Below are 11,122 nucleotides of genomic sequence, written 5' to 3'. Positions count from 1 at the left end.
GAGGACTCTGAACAACTTTCAAATATATTAGATTCAATTTTTCTGTTATCATTGATTTTACCCCCAGCATTGAGACTCTCCTGCAGGAAGGTCAAGAGCATGATCCTCAAGGTGGTAGGCACATGGACAGTACACTTTGAGATTGTAAATGGCAAAGACAGTGGGAGTGGAATTTTTCTATGAATGCACCAAGATTGGAAGTAGAGGGGGTGCCTCAGTGGCTCAGTGGGTTAAGCCTCTGCCTTCGGCTCAGGTCATGGTCTCAGGGTCCTGGGCTCTCTGCTCAGCAGGGAGCCTTCTTCTCCCTCTCTCTGCCTACTTGTGATCTCTCTCTCTGTCAAATAAATAAACACAATCTTAAAAAAAAAAAAGAGTAAATTGGCAGCCCATTCCTTTCTGATGGCCATAATTAAAAAAAAAAAAAAAAGATTGGAAGCAGAAAGAAAGACCAGTTGAAAATGGTGTGCAGGCCATGGCCTGCTCCTTGCCTCCAGCAGGGTCCTCTGCTAAATCTAGATTTTATTTATTTATTTGACAGAGAGAGATCACAGGTAGGCAGAGAGGCAGGCAGAGAGAGAGGAGGAAGCAGGCTCCCCGCGGAGCCGAGAGCCTGATGCGGGGCTTGATCCCAGGACCCTGAGATCATGACCTGAGCCGAAGGCAGCGGCTTAATCCACTGAGCCACCCAGGCACCCCTCCTCTGCTAAATCTAAATGTAGATCAAAGTGGCTGCAGAGATGAGTTCTCTTGAGGGGGACTTCTCCATACACTGTTGGTGCTTACATCCTTGATGTCTTGCCCTCACTGTCTTCTGTGTCTTGGTCCTGGAACCCCACCAGCCCTGCACGCAGCCTGCTCATCAAGGAAGACAGAGGCAAGCTGGTTGAGCAGGCTGATCACCTGTATGAAGACCATGACAGAGCATAGCACCAAGCTGCCCAGTCAGAGTGTAGCCTGCTCTAGGTGGCCTATAAGAATGTCTTCAGATGCCCCTAAAGGATTTTTTAAACTATGGAGCAAAAGATGAACACCTCTGATAAGAAGTCACAACTGAAAAATCTGAACTGAGATTCATCTGCACCACTGTCTGACAATTGTTGGTAAGAACTTAATAGCCGATGCAACCAATCCAAAAAGTAAAGTCTTTTATCTGAAAATGGAGTTTACTTCCAGTAACATTTGTTGAACATGGTGATGATTAAAAACAAACTATAGATAATTCTGGAGGAGCTTTCCAAAAGGCATTTGATACAAACTATAAAGAGAGGCAACCCATACACCCAGTCCACATGGGGCTGGCTCTTAACTTCTCTGTACTCTACTATGAGATCCTTAATAACCCAAAGCTTGCCTGCATACTGGCTAAAACTACTTTTGTTGTTGTTCTGTTTTATTGAATTATAATTAACATACAGTGTTATAATGTTTTAACATAAACATTATATAATGATTTTACATTTGTATACATTACTCAGCGCTGGCAACTTTTAATCCCCTTTATCTATTTCCCCATCTCCCCACCGACTTCCGCTCTGGCAACCATCAGATTGTTCTCTGTATTTAAGAGTCTGGATTTTTTCTTTGTCTTTTTCTTCTTTCTTTGTTCATTTGTTTTACTTCTTAAATTCTACATATGAGTGAAATCATATGGCATTTGTCTTTCTCCGTCTTACTTATTTCACTTAGCATTCCATCCTCTAGGTCCATCATTTATATTGTTGCAGATGGCAAGATCTCATTCTTTTTTTGGGGGGGGGGGGCTAAGTAATATTTCACCCCACATCTTCTATATCCATTTATCCATTCATCTATCGATGGACACTTGTATTTCTTCCATATCTTGGATACTATAAATAATGTTGCAAAGAACATAAACGTGCATATATCCTTTTGAGTTAGTGGGTAAATACCCAATATTTTGTGGAATTACTGGATTATATGGTAATTATATTTTTAACTTTTTAAGCCACCTGCAAACTGTTTTCCACAGTGGCTATACCAATTTTGTTCCAATCAACAGTGCAGGAGGGTTCCTTTTTCTCTTTATCTTTGTCAATGCTTGTTTCTTATCTTTTTAATGCTAGTCATTCTGACAGGTGTAAGGTAATGATATTGCATTGTGGTTTTGATTTGCATTTCCCTGATGATTAATGATGTTGAGTATATTTTAATGTGTCGGTTTGGCCATCACTATGACTATTTTTTGAAAAATGTCTATATGAGTGTGCTGCCCATTTTGATTGGATTGTTTGTTGTTTCCTTTTTGGTGCTCAGTTGTATAAGTTCTTTATATATTTTGGATATGAATCCTTTCTTGGAAATATCATTTACAAAGATCTTCTCCTAGTCAGTAGGTTACCTTTTCATTTTATTGATGGTTTTCTTTGCTGTGCAAAGGCTTTTTAGTTTGATGCAGTCTCAATAGTTTGTTTGCTTTTGTTTCCCTTGCCAGAGAAGACATCTAGGAAAAAATGTTTCTAGGACCAATATCAAAGAAATTACTCTCTATGTTTTTTCCTAGAAGTTTTATGGTTTCAGGTCTCACATCTAGGTCTTTAATCCATTTTAAGTTTATTTTTGTGTATGGTATAGGAAACTGGCCCTGTTTTATTCTTTTTTTTTTAATTTTATTTATTTGACAGAGAGAAATCACAACTAGGCAGAGAGGCAGGCAGAGAGAGAGGAAAGGAAGCAGGCTCCCTGTGGAGCAGAGAACCTGATATGGGGCTCGATCCCAGGACCCTGAGATCATGACCTGAGCCGAAGGCAGAGGCTTTAACCCACTGAGCCACCCAGGCGCCCCTACCCTGTTTTATTCTTTTGCATATAGCTGTCCAGTTTTCCCAGCACTATTTATTGAAGATTCTGTCTTTTCTCCATTGTATATATCCATTGATCTATTGTCTATTTTTGTGCCATGCCTAAAACCAATTTTGATGAAGCCATCACAGAACTTAATACACTGAAAGAAGACTCATACAAAGACAGCACCCTTATCATGAGGTAGCTTAGTGACAACCTAACACTATAGACATTGGACAATGCAGAAGAAGAAGGTAAAGTGCAAAAGAAGCAGAAAACTAAATGTATACAGGATGTCATCCTTTTTACCTACAAGAAAACTTTTTACAATCTCCATTCCTTGGATTTTCTTTCTTTCTTTTCTTTTCTTTTTATTTTTTTTCCAGGATTTTATTTATTTGTTTTTGCAAAACAGAGAGACAGAGAGCCTGCGAGCCCACAGGCTAGGGGAAGGGGCAGAGGAAGAAGCAGACTCCCCACTGAGCAGGAAACCCCATGTGGGACCTGGGAAAATGACCTGACCTAGACATGACCCTGAGATCATGACCAAGAGCTGGACACTTAACTGACTGAGCCACCCAGCTGCCCACCTCCACTTGGATTTCCTACAGTAAAGAAACCCATTCATGTTTATGGAATCATCCATTGGGTATTTCACAATGGATTACATTTCTTAGGGTACGTGTTTTACTATAGATGTCTCATAAGCCGTATCTTCTTAGATAGAAATAATATATGTTGAGTTCTGTAGAGAATAAAGTGGATATTTAAAACCAGAAATAAAGCAGTGAGAGCAATGTAGAACAAAATCCGACTAGAATAGAATTATAGGAAAGGTACTGAGTCAGACAGTTCCCCATGCTGATCAACAGGTGGCATTAGAGTAGCTTGGATGTCAACTGGAACAGAGGGGGGAAATATTCAGGATCAAGGCAAACCTTGGTTGAATGTGTGGGGAGGCAGTGTGACTGGTTGTCTATATTTAGTTATGTCTTATCTCTCTAAATTGTTTATTTCTTAAATATAGGAACATTTTCACATACAACTAAAAGTTGTACTGAACTTTTCTGTGCTTTTTCTCCCTTTAAAATGGATATAACAATGATAGCTACCTCATAGGATTATTGTGAACAATGAAGAGTTAATGCATGTAAATGAACAATGCAGATTGCAGGGTAAATGCTCAATAAATGTTAGTCAGTATGACTGCACAATGACCTTGAGGCACATAGTAGGTACATGTAATATCAGCACATATTAGTGGATGCATAAATGGAAGGATGCTCTTAAACCTGATATTTATAAAACTCAGAGACTACCTGGCATTAAAATATTCGTAGAACATATTGGTAAGGGAATAATCATTCACACTGGTAATATGATACTTTACTTTAAAAAGTATATAGTCTTGGGGTACCTGGCTGGCTCAATTGGTAGAGCATGCAACTGACCTTGTTGTTTGAGCCCCATGTTGGGTGTAAAGATAACTTAAAAATAAAAACTTTAAAAAAAATTATATAATCTCAAGAGTCCATTAAAATGGTATCTTCCTGAGTATTATTTAGAGTTTATGCATAACTCATTGATTCTTTCCAGAGAGGTGTTATATTAATATTGCAAAGCTAGGCAAACCTCTTTTAGTTTGTTCCTCAGGTAAGAAGGACGGTCCCTACAATGTTCAGCTCTGTCCATACACAGACATGTCTGTTCAGCCTCATGAATTCAGTTCTATCACTACCCAGAAGGCTACTCAAAAAAGAGGCTGGAATTAGTCTTCCTGTTCTAAGCTTGATAGTCAGTGGACCAGATGAGGATTCTAGGATACTTGCTTAGCCTTCAAGCTACATTTTCCCTTCCTTATTTTTGACTCCAGGAGTTCAGGTGTTAGAGAATGGGGCTTCTACGCAGATGCCTGGTTTTTATGTCAATTTTTCCTGAGACTATTACTCAGTTCTGGACCCCCAGCTAGGGTCTTGACAACCTACCTATCCATTTTTCACTTTCTTATCCTGATATCCCAACTATGCCACTGTCCCTTGAATGTTAGATGAGAATCTGCTTCAAACATCATGGCTCCCTCTGGAACAAATATCACTGTCCCTTTGACAAAAACTTCTGTAGTCTAAGAGACAGTAACAATTATCACATCCCGTCCTGGATGTGGATCCAAATTAACCCTGAATTCCCCATACACTTCAGACCCTATTATTGTGATTTCTAACAGGCTAGCAAAAGCTGGTCAAGCTACCGGGTTAATCTTCCCTTCCCTAGTCCGTGCTCATTTCTACCTTCCATAGTGGCTCAGAAAGCCTCATTCATGGCTGATAGGAAAGGAAGATTGGAATGGAATAAGAGAAAGGCAGATGTTGCAAGGAAGAGGAGTGATAAGAATACTTTTAGCTCCAGAGATATAAATTCTATATGTGGAAATGGAAAATAAAATGATTCTGAAATTTTACCATGATTTCATAGAGGCAATATGGAAATAAAACGGGATTTAGCATTTTGAGTCCCATCTCTTCCACTTACGGGTTATTTGACTTTTGTGCAAGCCTAAGCTCTCTGAGTCTCAATGTCCTCATGTGTAAAATGAGATTATAAAAATATTTATTTTGCAGGGTTGTGATGATTAAATAAGATAAGGCATGGAAAAATGCTCCATTTTGGAGTGATGCTTGTCCCTTTTTTTTCTTTTCCTTCCTTCCTTCCTTTCAACTTAGATGCCATTCTTCAAAAATTAAGAAATTTCACTCAAGATTCCAAGTTCCTTGTGAAAAGTCAGATATTGTGGCAACAATAGATTCATTTTCCCACAAGGAAAACTGGCAGTCCCCTTTAAATAAGGCTTAAATTCCTTTAAATTCACCCCCATCTCTATCACTGTCAGTCTTTCCCATGTTGAGTTGAGTGCCGATTGCCATTTAATGTCATGTTTTTGTAACTGGCCATGAGCTGCTTGAACCAGGAGTGGCCAATGGACCAGAGTACAGGAGAAAAAAGCAGACATGTGAAATACCAATGGGTCATGGTAATTAACAATAATACAGAAGGGTCACATCTATGAATTTCTGCTTGAGGTCCCAAGAAATGCCATGTATCCAGAACCCCATTTCTTACACTATTACAGCAATTACTTATGGGTATTCTAGGATTGATATGACAACAGTTTTATTGCAATGTACTATATAAACCCCTTTCATTTAAGTTAACTTGAATTAGTCTTTGTTCCTATCCACCCACACAGATTACTGACTGGGATAGTGGAAATGTAAATAAAACATTGCATTTATTGTCAATTAGTACTTTTTAAATCAAACTTATTGCTATCATCGTCATTGCCAAGAATAGTTGGAATGGACTAAAATATGTCAATAGAAAGGAAAATCTTGTTCAAAGGAAATAGGTCTAATGAATATTCAAGTAGTTCTACATATCAATGTATGCACTTATTTACTAACTCAACAAATGTTTACCAAACACCTACTGTGTGACAAGAAAATAATATATAACAAAATAAAATTTTATCTTTATATTCCTAACATCTAGAAAAGTACCAGGCCAGGAGTTTGGATTCAATAAATGTTTCCTGACTTTAAAAATAATGTTCACTTATAAGGAGATCTAGAAACCCAAGCATAAAGATAATGGAAATAATTTTATTCTGTACAAAAAGGGAGAAATGCAATGTATATTACTGTAGGATTATGCTGCATGTTACATACCTAGACAGATGTTTGAGATGTTGCTTTCTAATTCCAGTTACAAAAGGCTAAAGAAGAAATTAGGGAAGCTTACACTCTAGACTTGACTTTTTCTAATAAGGAAAAACTAGGTAGTGAAGTATACAGAAGCTACAAGGAGATCAAGAGAAGAGCAATGTCACATTAGAGTTGGACACTGGGAGTAGAGTCTGAATTTGTTAGTATTTTTAGTTGTCAGTGGCAAGAATCCAATTCAAATCGACATGGGGCTCAACATTGGGTTCCATCCCAGGATCCTGGGATCATGACCTGAGCTGAAGGCAGACTCTTTTTTTTTTTAAAGATTTTATTTATTTATTTGACAGAGAGAGATCACAAGTAGATAGAGGGGCAGGCAGAGAGAGAGAGAGGGAAGCAGGCTCCCTGCTGAGCAGAGAGCCCGATGCGGGGCTCGATCCCAGGACCCCAAGATCATGACCTGAGCCGAAGGCAGCGGCTTAACCCACTGAGCCACCCAGGCGCCCCTGAAGGCAGACTCTTAACGACTGAGCCACCCTGGCACCCCGGCTTATTTTATTTTATTTTTGATGTTGTTGTTGTTTTGTTTTTAAAAGATTTATTTATTTTTCTGGTTCCTAAACTTAAATTTAATGTAAAAATAACAGAGGGATGATAGATATGATTACATAAAAATGTAAAAGTTTTACACATCAAAACACAAAATAGAAATAAAACACAAAGAATAAACTGACAATAATATTTACCATATATAAGACAAAAACTTGATGTCATTAGTATATAAAGATTGCATACACATCTATGAGAAAAAAGTAGTGAGATCTTTTTAAGGGGGTAAAGTGTACCAATAAACTAGTTCTCCGCGTCTTTGAAAAATGGCTAATAAGCATAAGAAAAATGTATTCAACCCTAAGAATAATCAGGAGAATGTAAATGTTAAAAGCTATAATTTTTACAAGTTAAAGTAGCAAATTGTTTTGGATAAAATATTTCATACTGGCCTAGGTATTGTGAGACAAATTCTTGTGTGCTCTGTTGGAGTGAATATAAATAAGGCCATCTTTTCAGGAAAACAGTTTGGTTGTTTGTCTCAGAAGTGTAGGCTTATTTTAGATTCCAGACATATAACAGTGAATAATAAAGACAAAAATCCTTTTTTATTGGACCTTGCACTCTAGTGGGATGAGAAAAAAATAAACAACTACATTAATAAAATATATAATATTTCAGGTAGTGATATGTGCTGTAGAAAAATATCAGGGAAGATGAATGAAATTGCTGCAATTTTATGTAGGGTTATCAGAGAAGGCCTTATTGAGAAGGGGACATTTGAGCCAAAGTAGACAAGAGAATGAGCTCTGTAAATATCTGGGAAAAACGGGAGAAGGAAAGCAGTGCATATGTGTGTTTTTATCTTGCAAAAGTGAGCCAGGGGAGAGTAAGAGATGAGGTCAAATATTGTAAAAGGCCTTAAAGGCTATTGACTTTGATTTTAGTGAGTTGAGAAGCCGCTGGAGAGCTTGAGCAGAGTAATGACATGAAGTAGCTGACATTTAAAAATGTAAACGAAAGGGAGGGCACAAGAGATAAGGTAAGAGATCAGTACAGTAATCTAGATTAGAGACGTTCATAGTTTAGACCAAAATGGTAACAGTGGACTTGGTTAAAAGTGGTCAGATTCTCGATATATTTTCAAGGTAGTGAATTGTGGGGGCCAGGAGAAGTAAAGGAATGTATCAAGGATAACTCTGAGGTTTTTGGCAAGAGTGATCAGAAGGCTGGCATTGCCATTAACTGAGATGGAGAAAACTGTCAGAGGAATAGGTCTGTAGAAGAACAGGAGTTCCACTGCATTATTGTTAAATTTGAGATACTTGTTAAAAGTGGAAATATTGATGGGCAGTTGAATATATGAGTCTAGGATGCAGGTAAGAGTTCTTGGCTGCAGAGTTTATCAGTATACAGATTATACAACGGCACAAGACTGGATGAGATCACTGAAGGAGAGAGTATAGAAGAAAGAACTCCAAAAATGAGGTACTTCAATGTTTAGATGTCAAGGTGATGATAAGGAATCCCTAAAGAAGACTGTAGGCTGAGAAGCAGCAGTCACTGAGATAAGAGGCAATCTAAGAGGATGAGATCTCCTGGAAGCAAAAAGCATAATATGCTTCAAAGAGGGAGAGAGCACTCTTCAAATGAAGAGAGGTCAAGTGAAAATAAGGACCAACCTTTGGATTTAAATTACTTGGAGGCCTTGCCATGAGCAGTTTAAATGGTCTGAAGGTAAAAAATCAATAAATCAATAAATCTCAATAGAGTCTGTTCAAGAGAGAACGAGAAGGGAATTTGGAGATTGCAAATATTAAAAACTATAACATAGTTTGTATCTGTGTTTTGCAATAAAACAGAGCAGAGAAATGGGGCAGTAGCTAGAACAGGGATGTTAAGAGAAGACTTTTTTTAAATGGAAGAAATTTATATGTTATAGAATGATCCAGTAGAGAGAGGAAACTGACGGTATAGGAAAGGCAGAATTGATAGAGCAGTGTTCTTGAGAAGACATGCAAAACAACAGATGTCCACTACAAAAACATATGGGAGATTTTAGAAAAACAGATTTCTCAAAGCCCAGAGGAAGGCAACTATGGTTTTATGGCCAACATCATTTAAAAAGGACAATAGATTAAGAAAAAGGAGAGAGACTAAGGGGTAGAATTCTGATGCAGTGGAGGATTCTGGCTCGAATCTAAATTTTAATCACCACTGACATTCAGACATGTCTGCATGTGTAGTGTCAGGGTATGAATCCTCCGTTGTGCATGACAGGAAAAGGAGTCTCCTGGGAAAGAATTCATTCTAAAGGAAGAGAAAGTAGTACACTTAGGTTTGGACCAATAACTGGTCACACAGGAGGGAAAATTAGTAGAGCATGATGTCTATCTGGCCCAGAGGCTATAAAACCATGTTAGAATCCTAAGGAGAGAGGACTACAAGAGATGAAAGCTCTGTTTCAACCAACTATGTAACATACCATGATAACAAGACAATGCCATTTTGTTAATCATCTGTTAATGCTTACGCACAAAGGAGAAAAGCCTTGATCCTACTCTGGTGCAGCAAGCTTCAGTGCATTAAAGATTCTAAAAATTGCCTCCTCCAACTTTGACCTTCATTGAGTCTGGTAGTGGTGGCCAGTAGAGGCCAACCCCCATCATCCTGCAGCACAGAAAACCAGTTCCAAGAGTGGGAGATATTTTAATAGTTTGTAGCTTCAGGAGAAAATACCTTTAATATGGATTTCACTTGCAGTAGTGGTAATGGCCGGACACTACCAAGTATCTTCATGGGAAGCAAAGGTTTTGTCAGCAGATATCTCCAAAGGTAGCCTGGGTAGGAGAGAATCATGGCAGACAGAGGAGATTGCTGACATGACTTGTTAATGGGCACATGTGTCATATCACCTATGAACTTCATAGAGACAACTGGATGAGACTTTAAGAGTCACTATAAGTCCCACAGTAGGTTTGGGGTGAAAACCAGAAAAAGAATACTATTTATTACTGTTATATGATTCCATTTTATACTTAGGTTGTTGTAAATTACAATCACACAAAAAGTTGATGAGGAAAAAAATACCAAGAGAAACAACATGTGGCTGAAGAGAATGGGCTCTGTTGTGATAGATGCTGATGATAGAGGTGTGCCCAACCAAGGACACAGGCGGAGGGAAACTTGAAAGGATAAAGCACAGAACAAGCTGAAGTTGAGGACAAAAAAACAGTTCAGTTAAAACAAAACAAAACAAAGCTATGTTTGGAGGAAGAAAATGATGTAATGGTGACAGATGGCAGAGAAAATATAACCACTTAACTATTGGTTTACTTCTTTTTTGTTGTTTAAAGAAAATGGTCTTCAAAGGGGAAGGTAGAAAATATAACTAAACAGGAAAATGAGAAATCCTCCTCATTTTTACTTTTCTCCATTTTTTAAAGTTTTAGAATGAGTATTACCTTTCCTTACTTAAACAAAGGTTTTTTAAAAAATATTTTGTTGAAGGGGCGCTTTACCCTCAGTGGGTTAAAGCCTCTGCCTTCGGCTCAGGTCATGATCTCGGGGTTCTGGGATTGAGCCCCACATGGGGCTCTCTGCTCCACGGGGAGCCTGCTTCCTCCTCTCTCTCTGCCTGCCTCTCTGCCTAGTTGTGGTTTCTCTCTGTCAAATAAATAAAATATTAAAAAAATATATTTTATTGAAAAACAAGGGATTAAAATTCAAAATATATAAAAGATTTAGTAAGAGTCCAATCAATGCTTTAGATGATGCCAAGTCCATGGTTCCAGATGAATTATAGCCTAAGGTATTGGGAGAGTACAGAGGTAATAATGGGACAACAGCTGATAGTCTTTAAACCATGATTAAGAACAAGAAAGTTGCTAATAGATTACATCGAATTTTGATATTTTATAAAGTAACTTTATATGTCTAATATTAGCTACTGATATCTGCTACATGCTAGGCATTATGTTAGACCTAAGGTCAGTAAAGTAGGGCTCATAGACCAGTTTCGGCTCACTGCCTATTTTTATGCTAAGAATGGT

The 11,122-nt window shown here is 38.0% G+C and overlaps 1 pseudogene; it reads left to right on the top strand.

The window, feature by feature from the left end:
- Nucleotides 1-790: 790 nt before the first annotated feature.
- Nucleotides 791-11,122, top strand: part of LOC123946326 — a 112,193-nt pseudogene continuing 101,861 nt past the window's right edge.

This window comes from Meles meles, chromosome 7 (assembly GCF_922984935.1).
Source record: "Meles meles chromosome 7, mMelMel3.1 paternal haplotype, whole genome shotgun sequence".
Lineage (NCBI taxonomy): Eukaryota > Metazoa > Chordata > Mammalia > Carnivora > Mustelidae > Meles > Meles meles.
Note: the sequence above shows the minus strand (reverse complement) of the source record. Positions and strands in the feature narration are given on the sequence as shown.